A 13,908-nucleotide genomic window follows, 5' to 3' on the forward strand; every position below is an offset into this window, starting at 1 on the left:
CTTGTTTTGTGTTGTTTGTTGTTTTTCATGTGCACTTTTCGTTTGTTAGAGTCCATGCATTAAAGATTTCTAAGTTTGGTGTCTTGCATGTCTTCTTTGCATCAAAAATTTTTCAAAAATATGTTCTTGATGTTCATCATGATCTTCAAAGTGTTCTTGATGTTCATCTTGACATTCATAGTGTTCTTTCATGCATCATGTGTTTTGATCCAAAATTTTTAAGTTTTGGGTCATAATTGTGTTTTTCTCTCTCATCATTAAAAATTCAAAAAATTAAAAAAATATCTTTTCCTTATTTTTCTCATAATTTTCAAAAATTTGAGTTGACTTAGTCAAAAATTTTTAAAATTAGTTATTTCTTACAAGTCAAGTCAAATTTTCAAAAATTTAAAAATCTTATCTTTTCAAATTCTTTTTCAAAAATTATATCTTTTTCATTTTTTTTCTATTTTTTGAAAATTTCAAAAATCTTTTTCAAAATATTTTCAAAATCTTTTTCTTATCTTTATATCATATTTTCGAAAATCCACTAACAATTAATGTGATTGATTCAAAAATTTGAAGTTTGTTACTTTCTTGTTAAGAAAGGTTCAATCTTTAAGTTCTAGAATCTTATCTTTTAGTTTCTTGTTAGTAATTAATTTTAATTTAAAAAAATTAAATCTTTTTCAAACATATCTTATCATATCTTTTATATCTTATCTTTTTTCAAAATTTTATCTTTTTCAAAATTTGATTCTAAAATATCTTATCTAACTTCTTATCTTCTTATCTTTTTAAAATTTGATTTTAATATCTTCTTCACTCTTCTCCCCTTTCTTTTTCTACTAACATAAAGGAATCTCTATACTGTGACATAGAGGATTCCTCTTCTTTTCTTGTTTTCTTCTCTTTCATATGAGCAGGAGCAAAGAAAAAGATACTCTTGTTGAAATTGATCCTGAACCTGAAAGGACCCTGAAAAGGAAACTAAGAGAAGCTAAATTACAACAATCTAAAGGTAACCTTTCAGAAATATTAGAACAAGAGAAGGAGATGGCAGCCGAAAATAATAATAATGCAAGGAGAATGCTTGGTGACTTCACAAAGCCAACGTCTAAATTTGATGGAAGAAGCATCTCCATTCCTGCCATTGGAGCTAATAATTTTGAGCTTAAGCCTCAACTAGTTGCTTTAATGCAACAGAACTGCAAGTTTTATGGACTTCCATCTGAAGATCCTTACCAGTTTTTAACTGAGTTCTTGCAGATTTGTGAGACTGTTAAGACGAATGGAGTTGATCCTGAAGTCTACAGACTCATGCTTTTTCCTTTTGCTGTAAGAGACAGAGCTAGAATATGGTTGGATTCACAACCTAAGGATAGCCTGGACTCTTGGGATAAGCTGGTCACGACTTTCTTGGATAAATTCTTTCCTCCTCAAAAGCTGAGCAAGCTTAGAGTGGATGTTCAGACCTTCAAACAGAAAGATGGTGAATCCCTCTATGAAGCTTGGGAAAGATACAAGCAGCTGACCAAAAGGTGTCCATCTGACATGTTTTCAGAATGGACCATATTAGATATATTCTATTATGGTCTATCTGAATTTTCGAAAATGTCATTGGACCATTCTGCAGGTGGATCCATCCACCTAAAGAAAACACCTGCAGAAGCTCAAGAACTCATTGACATGGTTGCAAATAACCAATTTATGTACACTTCTGAGAGGAATTCCGCGAATAATGGGATACCTCAGAAGAAAGGAGTTCTTGAAATTGATGCTCTGAATGCGATATTGGCTCAAAACAAAGTGTTGACTCAGCAAGTCAACATGATTTTTCAAAGTCTGAATGGATGGCAAAATGCATCCAACAGTACTAAAGAGGCAGCTTCTGAAGAAGCTTATGATCCTGAGAACCCTGCAATGGCAGAGGTCAATTACATGGGTGAACCTTATGGAAACACGTATAATTCATCATGGAGAAATCATCCAAATTTCTCATGGAAGGATCAACAAAAGCCTCAACAAGGCTTTAACAATGGTGGACGCAATAGGCTGAGCAATAGCAAGCCTTCTCCATCATCTTCTCAGCAACAGACAGAGAATTCTGAACAAAATACTTCTAATTTAGCCAATCTAGTCTCTGATCTGTCAAAGGCCACTTTCAATTTCATGAGTGAAACAAGATCCTCCATCAGAAATCTGGAGGCACAAGTAGGCCAGCTTAGTAAGAAAGTCATTGAAACTCCTCCCAGTATTCTCCCAAGCAATACAGAAGAGAATCCAAAAGGAGAGTGCAAGGCCATTGATGTGATCAATATGGCCGAATGCACAAGGGAGGAGGAGGACGAAAATCCTAGTGAGGAACACCTCCTGGGACGTCTCTCAAACTAGAAGGAATTTCCTATTAAGGATCCAAAGGAATCTGAGGCTCATATAGAGACCATAGAGATTCTATTAAATCTCCTTCTGCCATTCATGAGTTCTGAAGACTATTCTTCCTCGAAGAGGATGAAGATGTGACTGGAGAGCAAGTTGCTCAATATTTAGGAGCTATCATGATGCTGGATGCCAAGTTATTTAGAAATGAGACTTGGGAAAGTGAACCTCCCTTGCTCATTAGTGAACTGGATACTTGGATTCAGCAAATTTTATCTCAAAAGAGACAAGATCCTGGCAAGTTCTCAATACCTTGTACCATAGGCACCATGACCTTTGAAAAAGCTCTATGTGATCTAGGGTCAGGGATAAATCTTATGCCACTCTCTATAATGAAGAAGCTGGGGATCATTGAGGTACAACCTGCCTTGTTCTCATTACAACTGGCAGACAAATCATTGAGACAAGCTTATGGAATAGTAGAGGATGTGTTAGTAAAGGTTGAAGGCCTTTACATTCTTGCTGATTTCATAATCTTAGACACTAGGAAGGAAGAGGATGAATGCATCATCCTTGGAAGACCTTTCCTAGCTACAGCAGGAGCTGTGATAGACGTCAACAGAGGTGAATTAGTCCTTCAATTGAATGGGGACTACCTTGTGTTTAAGGCACATGGCCATCCCTCTGTGACAAAAGAGAGTAAGCATGAAGAGCTTCTCTCAGTTCAGAGTCAAGAAGAGCCCCCACAGTCAAACTCTAAGTTTGGTGTTGGGAGGCCACAACCAAACTCTAAATTTGGTGTTAAGACCCCATATCCAAACTCTAAGTTTAGTGTTGGGACTATACAACATTGACCTGATCACCTGTGAGGCTCCATGAGAGCCCACTGTCAAGCTATTGACATTAAAGAAGCACTTGTTGGGAGGCAACCCAATTTTATTTATCTAATTTTTATTTTATTTCATTTTATTGTTATTTTGTGTTTTATTAGGTACATGATCATGTGGAGTCACGAAAAAAAATATAAAAATAAAAAACAGCAGAAGAAAAATCACACCCTGGAGGGAGGACAGACTGGCGTTCAACGCCAGTAAGGAGCATCTGGCTGGCGTTCAATGCCAGAACAGAGCATGAATCTGGCGCTAAACGCTAGAAACAAGCAACATTCTGGCGTTTGAATGCCAGGAATGTGCCTTGAGAAAAGCTGGCACTGAACGCCAGTAACAAGCATGGAAATGCCGTTCAACGCCAGTAACATGCTACACATGGGCGTTGAACGCCCATAACATGCTTCACATGGGCGTTGAACGCCCAGAACGTGCATCACTTCGGCGTTTAAACGCCAGAATGGTATGCAAAGGCATTTTGCATGCCTATTTGGTGCAGGGATGTAATTCCTTGACACCTCAGGATCTGTGGACCCCACAGGATCATCTCAGGATCTGTGGACCTCACAGGATCCCTACCTACCTTGCCCTCTCTCTCTCCATTCATGGTCATCCCTTCTGTTTTCCATTCACCACTCACATCCATCCACTCTTCCCCATACACCCCATCTACCTTCAAAATTCAAAATCTGTTTCCCACCCAATCCCACCCATATAGCCGAATCCACACATCCCTCCATCTCCTCTATATCTTTTTCTTATTCTTCATCTTTTCTTTCTTCTCTTGCTCGAGGGCGAGCAATTTCCTAAGTTTGGTGTGGTAAAAGCATAGCTTTTTGTTTTTCCATAACCATTGATGGCACCTAAGGCTAGAGAAACCTCAAAAAAAAAAAAAAAGAGGGAAAACAAAAGCTTCCACCTCTGAGTCATGGGTGATGGAAAGACTCATCTAAAGGGTTTATAGCTCAGTGGTAGAACATTTGACTGCAAATCAAGAGATCTCTGAGATTCCCCAGGGGATAAATTGTCCTCCATACAATTATTGGGAGCAACTAAGGATAGGAGCACCAAAATTACTAGGAATCATTCAACAGAAGCAAGGAAGAGACATAGAGGAGCTCAAAGAGCACCATTGGTTCGTCAAGAAGGCGCCACCCTTACTAAGGTGGACTCATTCCTTGTTCTTATTTCTCTGTTTTTTTGATTTTTTATGCTTCATGTTTATTTATGTTTTATGTCTCTACTTCATGATCATTTGTGTTTAGTAACTATGTCTTAAAGTTATGAATAATTCCATTAATCCTTCACCTTTCTTAAATGAAAAATGTTTTTAATTCAAAAGAACAAGAAGTACATGAATTTCGAATTTATCTTTGAATTTAGTTTAATTATATTGATGTGATGACAATACTTTTTGTTTTCTGAATGAATGCTTTAACAGTGCATATTTTTTATCTTGTTGTTTATGAATGTTAAAACTGTTGGCTCTTGAAAGAATGATGAACAAAGAGAATGTTATTGATGATCTGAAAAATTATAAAATTGATTCTTGAAGCAAGAAAAAGCAGTGTAAAAGCAAAGGCTTGCGAAAAAAAAAATTTTTGGCGAAAAAAAATAGAAAGAAAAAGAAAAAGCAAGCAGAAAAAGCCAATAGCCCTTAAAACCAAAAGGCAAAGGTAAAAAGGATCCAAGGCTTTGAGCATCAATTGATAGGAGGGCCCAAGGAAATAAAATCCAGGCCTAAGCGGCTAAATCAAGCTGTCCCTAACCATGTGCTTGTGTCATGAAGGTCCAAGTGAAAAGCTTGAGACTGAGTGGTTAAAGTCGTGATCCAAAGCAAAAAGAGTGTGCTTAAGAGCTCTGGACACCTCTAACTGGGGACTCTAGCAAAGCTGAGTCACAATCTGAAAAGGTTCACCCAGTTATGTATCTATGGCATTTATGTATCCGGTGGTAATACTGGAAAACAAAGTGCTTAGGGCCACGGCCAAGACTCATAAGTAGCTGTGTTCAAGAATCAACATGCTTAACTAGAAAAGTCAATAACACTATCTGAAATTCTAAATTCCTAGAGAAGCCAATCATTCTAAACTTCAAAGGAAAAAGTGAGATGCCAAAACTATTCAGAAGCAAAAAGCTACAAGTCCCGCTCATCTATTTAGAATTAATATTCATTGATATTTTGGAATTTATAGTATATTCTCTTCTTTTTATCCTAAATGATTTTCAGTTGCTTGGGGCAAGCAACAAATTAAGTTTGGTGCTGTGATGAGCGGATAATTTATACGCTTTTAGGCATTGTTTTTAGGTAGTTTTTAGTAAGTTCAAGCTACTTTTAGGGATATTTTCATTAGTTTTTATGTTAAATTCACATTTCTGGACTTTACTATGAGTTTGTGTGTTTTTCTGTGATTTCAGGTAAATTCTGGCTGAAATTGAGGGACTTGAGCAAAACTCTGAAAAAGGCTGACAAAATGACTGCTGATGTTGTTAGATTCTGACCTCCCTGCACTCGAAATGGATTTTCTGAAGCTACAGAACTCCAAATGGCGCGCTTTCAACGGCTTTTGAAAGTAGACATCTAGAGCTTTCCAGAAATATATAATAGTCCATACTTTATTCCGGAATTGACGACGTAAAGTGGCGCTCAACGCCAAGTACATGCTGCTGTCTGGAGTTAAACGCCAGAAACACGTCACGACCCGGAGTTGAACGCCAGAAACACGCTATAACTCAGCGTTCAACTCCAATAAAAGCCTCAGCTCGTGCATAGATCAAGTTCAGCCCAAGCATACACCAAGTGGGCCCCGAAAGTGGATTTATGCATCAAAAACTTACTCATGTAAACCCTAATAGCTAGTTTATTATAAATAGAACTTTTTACTAGTGTATTAGACATCTTGGGACGATTAGTTCTCAGATCATGGGGACTGGCCATTCGGCCATGCCTGAACCTTTCACTTATGTATTTTCAACGGTGGAGTTTCTGCACACCATAGATTAAGGGTGTGGAGCTCTGTTGTACTTCAAGTTTCAATACAATTACCATTACTTTCTATTCAATTCTCTTTTATTCTTATTCCAAGATATACGTTGCACAACAACTTGATGAATGTGATGATCCATGACACTCATCATCATTCTCACCTATGAACGCGCGTGACTGACAACCACTTTCGTTCCACCTTAGGCCGGGCGCATATCTCTTAGATTCCCCAACAGAATCTTCGTGGTATAAGCTAGATAGATGGCGGCATTCATGGGGATCCGGAAAGTCTATCCTTGTCTGTGGTATTCCGAGTAGGATCCCGAAAATCTGGAAAGTCTAACCTTGTCTGTGGTATTCCGAGTAGGATTCCGGTATTGAATGACTGTGACGAGCTTCAAACTCCTGAAGGCTGGGTGATGAGCGGATAATTTATACGCTTTTTGGCATTGTTTTTAGGTAGTTTTTAGTAAGTTCAAGCTACTTTTAGGGATGTTTTCATTAGTTTTTATGTTAAATTCATTTCTGGACTTTACTATGAGTTTGTGTGTTTTTCTGTGATTTCAGGTAATTTCTGGCGGAAATTGAGGGACTTGAGCAAAACTCTGAAAAAAAGCTGACAAAAGGACTGCTGATGCTGTTGGAATCTGACCTCCCTGCACTCAAAATGGATTTTCTGGAGCTACAGAACTCCAAATGGCGCGCTCTCAACGGCGTTGGAAAGTAGACATCCAGGGCTTTCTAGCAATATATAATAGTCCATACTTTATTCGGAAATTGACGACGTAACTTGGCGTTGAACGCCAAGTACATGCTGCTGTCTGGAGTTAAACGCCAGAAAAACGTCATGATCCGGAGTTGAACGCCCAAAACATGTCATAACTCAGAGTTCAACTCCAAGAGAAGCCTCAGCTCGTGGATAGACCAAGCTCAGCCCAAGCATACACCAAGTGGGCCCCGGAAGTGGATTTATGCATCAATTACTTACTCATGTAAACCCTAGGAGCTAGTTTATTATAAATAGAACATTTAACTATTGTATTAGACGTCTTTTGACCACGTTTAATCTTTGGTCTCAGTTTTGTTTTATTCTTCATCCTAAGAGGCTATTGATCACGTTTTAAGGGGCTGGCCATTCGGCCATGCCTGAACCTTTCACTTATGTATTTTCAACGGTGGAGTTTCTGCACACCATAGATTAAAGGTGTGGAGCTCTGCTGTACCTCAAGTATTAATGTAATTCTATTTTCTTTTATTCAATTCTCTCTTATTCTTATTCCAAGATATTCATTCGCACCCAAGAACATGATGAATGTGATGATTATGTGACGCTCATTATCATTCTCACTTATGAACGCGCGTGATTGACAACCACCTCCGTTCTACATGCAACCGAGCTTGAATGTGTATCTCTTAGATTCCCAACAGAATCTTTGTGGTATAAGCTAGATAGATGGTGGCATTTATGAGGATCCGGAAAGTCTCACCTTGTCTGTGGTATTCCGAGTAGGATTCCGGTAATGAATGACTGTGACGTGCTTCAGACTCGCAAGTGCTGGGCGTTAGTGACAGACGCAAAAGAATCAAGGGATTCTATTCCAGTAGGAGCGGGAACCAACCAGTGATTAGCCATGCTGTGACAGAGCGCGTGAGCGTAGTTTTCACTGCGAGGATGGGATGTAGCCTTCGGCCAGTGTGATGCCTCCAGATGATTAGCCATGCGAGTGACAGCGCAGAGGACCATTTTCCCGAGAGGATTAAAAGTAGCCATCGTCGAACGGTGAACCCCTATACACAGCTTGCCATGGAAAGGAGTAAGAAGGATTGAGTTGAAGCAGTAGGAAAGTAGGCGTCCTTGAGCCATACAGTATCTCCATTCGCTTATCTGAAATTCCCACCAATGAATCTGCATAAGTATTCTATCCCTTTTTTTATTTCTATTTTCTTATTTCTATTTTCGAAATCATAAACCAATTTAATCTGCCTAACTGAGATTTACAAGGTGACCATAGCTTGCTTCATACCAATAATCTCTGTGGGATCGACCCTTACTCACGTAAGGTTTATTACTTGGACGACCCAGTACACTTGCTGGTTAGTTGAACGGAGTTGTGAATTCAACCGGTGCCATAATAATGATTTCATACAAATACAAAGAACATGGATCACAATTTCGTCCACCACTGGGCGTTAGTGACAGACGCAAAAGAATCAAGGGATTCTATTCCAACCTGATTGAGAACCGACAGATGATTAGCCGTGCTGTGACAGAGCATTTGGACCATTTTCACTGAGAGGATGGGATGTAGCCATCAACAAGGGTGATGCCTCTAGACGATTAGCCATGCAGTGACAGCGCATAGGACCATTTTCCCAAGAAGATGAAAAGTAGCCATTGAAGACGGTGATGCCCTACATACAGCTTGCCATGGAAAGGAGTAAGAAGGATTGGATGAATGTAATAAGAAAGTAGAAATACAAGAGGAGCACAGCATCTCCATATGCCTATCTGAAATTCCCACTATTGATCTACATAAGTATTTCTATCCTATTTTATTTTCTATTTATTATTAATTTTCAAACTCATCATAAACCATTTAATCTACCTAACTGAGATTTACAAGGGGACCATAGCTTGCTTCATACCAACAATCTCTGTGGGATCGACCCTTACTCACGTAAGGTATTACTTGGATGACCCAGTACACTTGCTGGTTAAGTTGAACGGAGTTATAATCACACCAGGGATTATTAAGATCCCAATTCATCACACCATGATCTCTTTGGGGTATTTTTTATTTCATACAAATACAAAGAGACCAACTTTGAAGATCATAATTTCGTCCACCAGTGAGCTTGGTTCCTCCTGATTCCTCTCCTGCAGTGTGGTTCCGGACCTCAGGGTGATGGCATTAATGCCTCCCTTTGGATTGGGTAATGGTTGAGAGGGGATTCCAGTGGTGCTTGAAGGTTGGTTATTGGAATTTTGTGCTGAACCAAGTTATGTCATAAAAGCTTGTAGAGTAGAGGTGAAACCATTCAGACTGGCATTAATACTGTTCACGATGGTATTTTCCATGGCCAGTTGTCTTTTCTCAAAAGCTTGTAATAATTATTCATTAAAAGATACAGAAGAATGAGTAATTTGGGGGGTTTGCTGCTGATTGTTCGGTGGTCCTTGGTTTTGCCTCAGGTGAGGTGCTCGGTAAGGTTGATTTTGCTGCCTGTTGTTGTAATTATTCCACCTCTGATTTTCCTGATTATCTCTGCCTCCCCTATTATTGTTGTCCCTCCAATTCTGGTTTAAATTGTCCTGCCATCCATGGTTATTATTTCCACTTTGATTGTACCCTTGGTTGGGGCGGTCATAGAAATTGTGAGTGGATGCCACCATGTTGTCTTCTTGTTGGAGCTGCGGGCATTCATCAGTGTAATGGCTGTAATCAGCATAAATTCTGCAAATTCTTTGTGGGACTAGTTGTTGGTTTTGCTGCGGTTGAGTTTGCTGAGCTTGTTGATTTAACTGCATTTGCTTAAGCAGGTTGGTCATTTCACAGATGCTTCGATTTAGAGCAGTAGTCTCTATGCCAGAAGATATTTCTGCAACGGCCCTTGAATGGCCTTGCTTCTGTCTGTGGTTCCGAGTAGATTCAGCTAAATCACTGATCAATTGCCAAGCTTCATCAGTTGTCTTGTACTTCTTCATAGACCCATTGCTGGCACTTTCCAATGTGGTCTTATCTTGGGGCCTCATACCTTGTGTGACATAGCTGAGTAGCACGATCTTGTCAATCATGTGGTGGGGGCATGCTTCCAGAAGATTATTGAAGCGCTCCCAGTATTCAAAGAGAGTTTCATTGTCATCCTGAACAATTGTAGAGATATCCTTCCTCAGTTTATCAGTAACTTCAGATGGGAAAAATTTCTCCAGGAACTCCTTTCTGAGTGTATCCCAGTTGGATACGTTTGCTAGAGGTTGAGTGTAGTATCACTCTCTTGCTTTTCCCTTAAGAGAGAACGGAAAAGCTTTCAGCAGAATTGAAGTTTCATCAGCGCCATCACGCCTGACAGTAGAACAGGCTGCCTGGAAATCTCTCAAGTGCTTGATAGGCTCTTGAGCAGGTAGGCCATGAAACTTCGGCATCAAATTTAGCAGTGCGGTCTTTATTTCAAAATCCGTAGCTACCGCTGGATGATGCGCTTGAAATGGTTGCAGTGTAAAATCAGGAGCTCCTTCCTCCTGAATGGTAATTCTTCTAGCTGCCATGTTTTTTGCACGTAAAACAACCGAATTAGTAGAACGGGGGCTGGTTTCTTCCTCAGATTCACCTTCAGATCCGCCCTCAGAGCGGACTGACCTACGCTGTTCTTGCCTTATTCGTGAAATTGTTCTTTCAATTTCAGGATCGAATATTAGCAAGCGCGGATCAGGAGGTGAACGTGTCATTTGACGGAAGAAATACGCAGCTCATAGTAGCAAAATTAAATAAAATGCAAATAAATAAATTCTAATTAATAAAATAAGCACTCTATTGCAACTCCTCGGCAACGCCGCCAAAAATTGATGGAGTGCAGAAGCTGGTGAATTAAAAATTTATTAAAATGTTTACGTTGCAAGTATAGTTCTTAACTCACCGAAAATCTGCCTATCAATTTAGAAATATGTCACTGAAAGTTTAAATTAAAATTACTGGGAGTTTTAAGTCCCAGGTCGTCTCCCAACGAGTTACAGAAAAGTGTGTTTTTTTATTAATCAGATATTCCAAAAAGAGTTGAGCTAAGTAAATTGGGATTTAATTTGAGGAAATTTAAATAATAAAAATAAAAGGCCTTGACTGGGAATTGATTGGTTAGAATCTCTATCATTGATGGTGTGATTGTAAGATTAATTTATAATTAATATTTGTTCCGTTTGGTTATCCCTTACTAGGTAAGAGAAAGTCAAACAAGTGGAAATGCCAGATCTGTTCACAAGTTGCAATCCACTTAGTTCAAAGGGATTGGCGTCGGTGACAGGATAGCAATCCAACATTCAACCCAATTACAAATTTTTCTTCCAATCCTTCCAACTCAAGAGTTCCTTTTAATCAACTCCCCATCAAGTAATGAAACTACTCACTCATTGTAAATAAAAAATTCATGGCATATAAAAAGGAATTAAAAGAAGACATGATTATTGGAATGGAAATTAAATTAAAAAGAAATAATCCTTGCATTAATTAATCATAAAAATATCTGAATGACAAAATTGAACATAACAAAGAACATGGAAGAATAACACCAAGTTAAGAGAACAAACTAGAATGATGAAGTCTTGATAAGGAAATGATTCTTCTTGATGTCCAATGGTAAGACCAATTGAAAATTAAAAATTCTAAAAACTAGAGAGAAAAACCTAAGAGAGTGAAAAACTAGCTCTAAAACTACTCCATGAAAAATTATTGTCTCTTGTTTCTGCATATTCTCTGACTCTAGTTTGCTGTTCCGGGCCGAAAACTGGGCCGAAAATTGGGCCAAAGTCGCTGGTTTCAGTTCTGCAGTTTGTGCAGATCGCGCATGTCACGCGATCGCGTCGTCCATGCGGACGCATCGCTGGCGCATTTCCTCTTCACGCGTTCACGTCGTCCACGCTACCGCGTTGCTTGTGCTTTTCAATCCGCGCGGCCGCACGAGCCATGCGGCCGCGTCACTGCGATTTGCGCTCCTTCGCGCGGTCGCGTGAGCCGTGCGACCGCGTCACTTTTCGCTGGTTATCTCCTCAAATTCTTGTGTTCCTTCCATTTTTGCTAGCTTCCTCTCCAATCTCCGTCTCATTCATACCCTATGAAGCTTGAAACACTCGACACACAGATTACGACATCGAATGGAATAAAGGAGAATTGAAATTAAATAATCAAAGTCTCTAGGAAGCAATTTTCAAACATGTAATAAAATCAGGAAGGAAATCTAAATGCATGCTAAATTGATGAATAAGTGGGTAAGGATCACAACAAAACCACACAATTAAACACAATATAAACTATAAATTAGTGGTTTATCAGAAACATTAAAAAGCTCAAAAAGAATCAATGATCCAAATAGATGCTTGTGGTGAAGATGTGTCAAGAAGAGACTTGGGCAAGTAAATTCTTAGGGGTGTCTCAACACCCAATACCCTAAAACCAACTGGTTTGGGAGTGCTAATTGAAAGCCTAATTAAAGGGTTGTCTTAAGATAGAACACTTAGAGTCGTGGTCAAGAAAGCAAAACAACCTTTACTACTTCAAGGTGAGAATCAATAGAAAGGACCCCTTAAGCCTATACCTAAGTGAACCCTCAAGGATCCAAGAGCTTTCCATGACAATTAAAACATTCATACATGTGTTAGGCACTTAGTTTTACTCTTAGTCGTATTGCAATCTTTCAAAGCCAAGGCCCCAATATATAAAAGTTTACTCACATTGATTTGCTTGGGACAAGCAAAGCTTAAGTTTGGTATTGTGATGACTTGCATCATCTACCCTTCTTTCTTGCATAAAGAAGACCATAAAAGAGCACAAATATCATTTGATCAGTACAATTCATGCATTATTTGATGAATATTATGGTACACTACTTTGAGATGAGTTGTGCTGAATTGCAGGTGAAAAAGGTATCAAAAATGGGAAGAAGACAAATAAGAAGCTGGGCGTGTGAGACTGGCGTGTCACTTGAGGGCAAACACCACAAAAATATACTGGCGTGGCACGCCAGGAGCTAAGCATGGCACGCCAGTACTAAATTCTAGAAAGGAGATCCAAGCATGCATGTGGGCGTGGCACGCCAGTACAAAATTACAGAGAGCAAAATGGAGGAAACAAAAGGAGCCTGGCACGCCTGACCTATCAACAACTATGGGCGTGCCACTTGAAGTCGAAGGCGTGGCATGCCAACTCGCTACCTCAAGAAGAACCTCCACTACGGCGTGCCACTTGGTGTCAAAGGCGTTGTACGCCAACTCTAAAAAGTCACTTTGGTGTGCCACTTGATGACCCAAGCGTGGCACGCCAAGCTTGAAGACTGCACATATACATGGGCGTGCCACATGAGCAGCATGGCGTGACACGTTGGTACAATGATCCAGAGAAGGGGCTGCATGCAGTTGAATACTGGGCGTGCCACTTGAAGTCGAAGGTGTGGCACGCCAACCTCTCAACCTCACTTGGGTGTGCCACTTGGTGTCGAAGGCGTAGCACGCCAGTTCCAAAAAGTAACTTTGGCATGCCACTTGAAGGCCAAGGCGTGGCACGCCACTTACTAGAGCGAGACAAGATCATGGGCGTGGCACGCTAACCTTTAGGCGTGGCACGCTGGTATAAGTTTACAGAGAGGGTGGAAGAGGCCAAGTACATGGGGCGTGCCACTTGGTATCGAAGGCGTGGCATGCCAATCACTATTCTTCACTTAGGCGTGCCACTTGAGCAACTAGGCATGGCATGCCAGTGTCATTCAGAGGCCAAAGCATCATTGGGGCGTGCCACTTGAGTTCGTGGCGTGGCACGCCAAACAGAGGAACCACTCACTTACAAAGGGGCATGGCACGCCAGACCCTGGGCATGCCACGCTAGTGTAACTTTCTAGAGAAGCTTAGCCAAGCACATAACAAGGGCGTGGCACGCCAGACCCTGGGCGTGCCACGCTAGTTCAAGTTTCCAGAGG

General features: G+C 40.1%; 2 non-coding genes across 2 annotated transcripts; one reads left to right on the plus strand and one right to left on the minus strand.

Moving 5' to 3' along the window:
- Positions 1–1,431: 1,431 nt before the first annotated feature.
- On the minus strand, positions 1,432–1,535 carry LOC130952799 (small nucleolar RNA R71). The gene has a single exon (XR_009074979.1). It is a non-coding gene; the product is annotated as a small nucleolar RNA R71 (small nucleolar RNA).
- Positions 1,536–10,021: 8,486 nt separating this feature from the next.
- LOC130956657 (small nucleolar RNA R71) lies at positions 10,022–10,129 on the plus strand. Its single transcript, XR_009077183.1, has one exon. It is a non-coding gene; the product is annotated as a small nucleolar RNA R71 (small nucleolar RNA).
- Positions 10,130–13,908: the final 3,779 nt, after the last annotated feature.

Source organism: Arachis stenosperma, chromosome 1, assembly GCF_014773155.1.
Source record: "Arachis stenosperma cultivar V10309 chromosome 1, arast.V10309.gnm1.PFL2, whole genome shotgun sequence".
Lineage (NCBI taxonomy): Eukaryota > Viridiplantae > Streptophyta > Magnoliopsida > Fabales > Fabaceae > Arachis > Arachis stenosperma.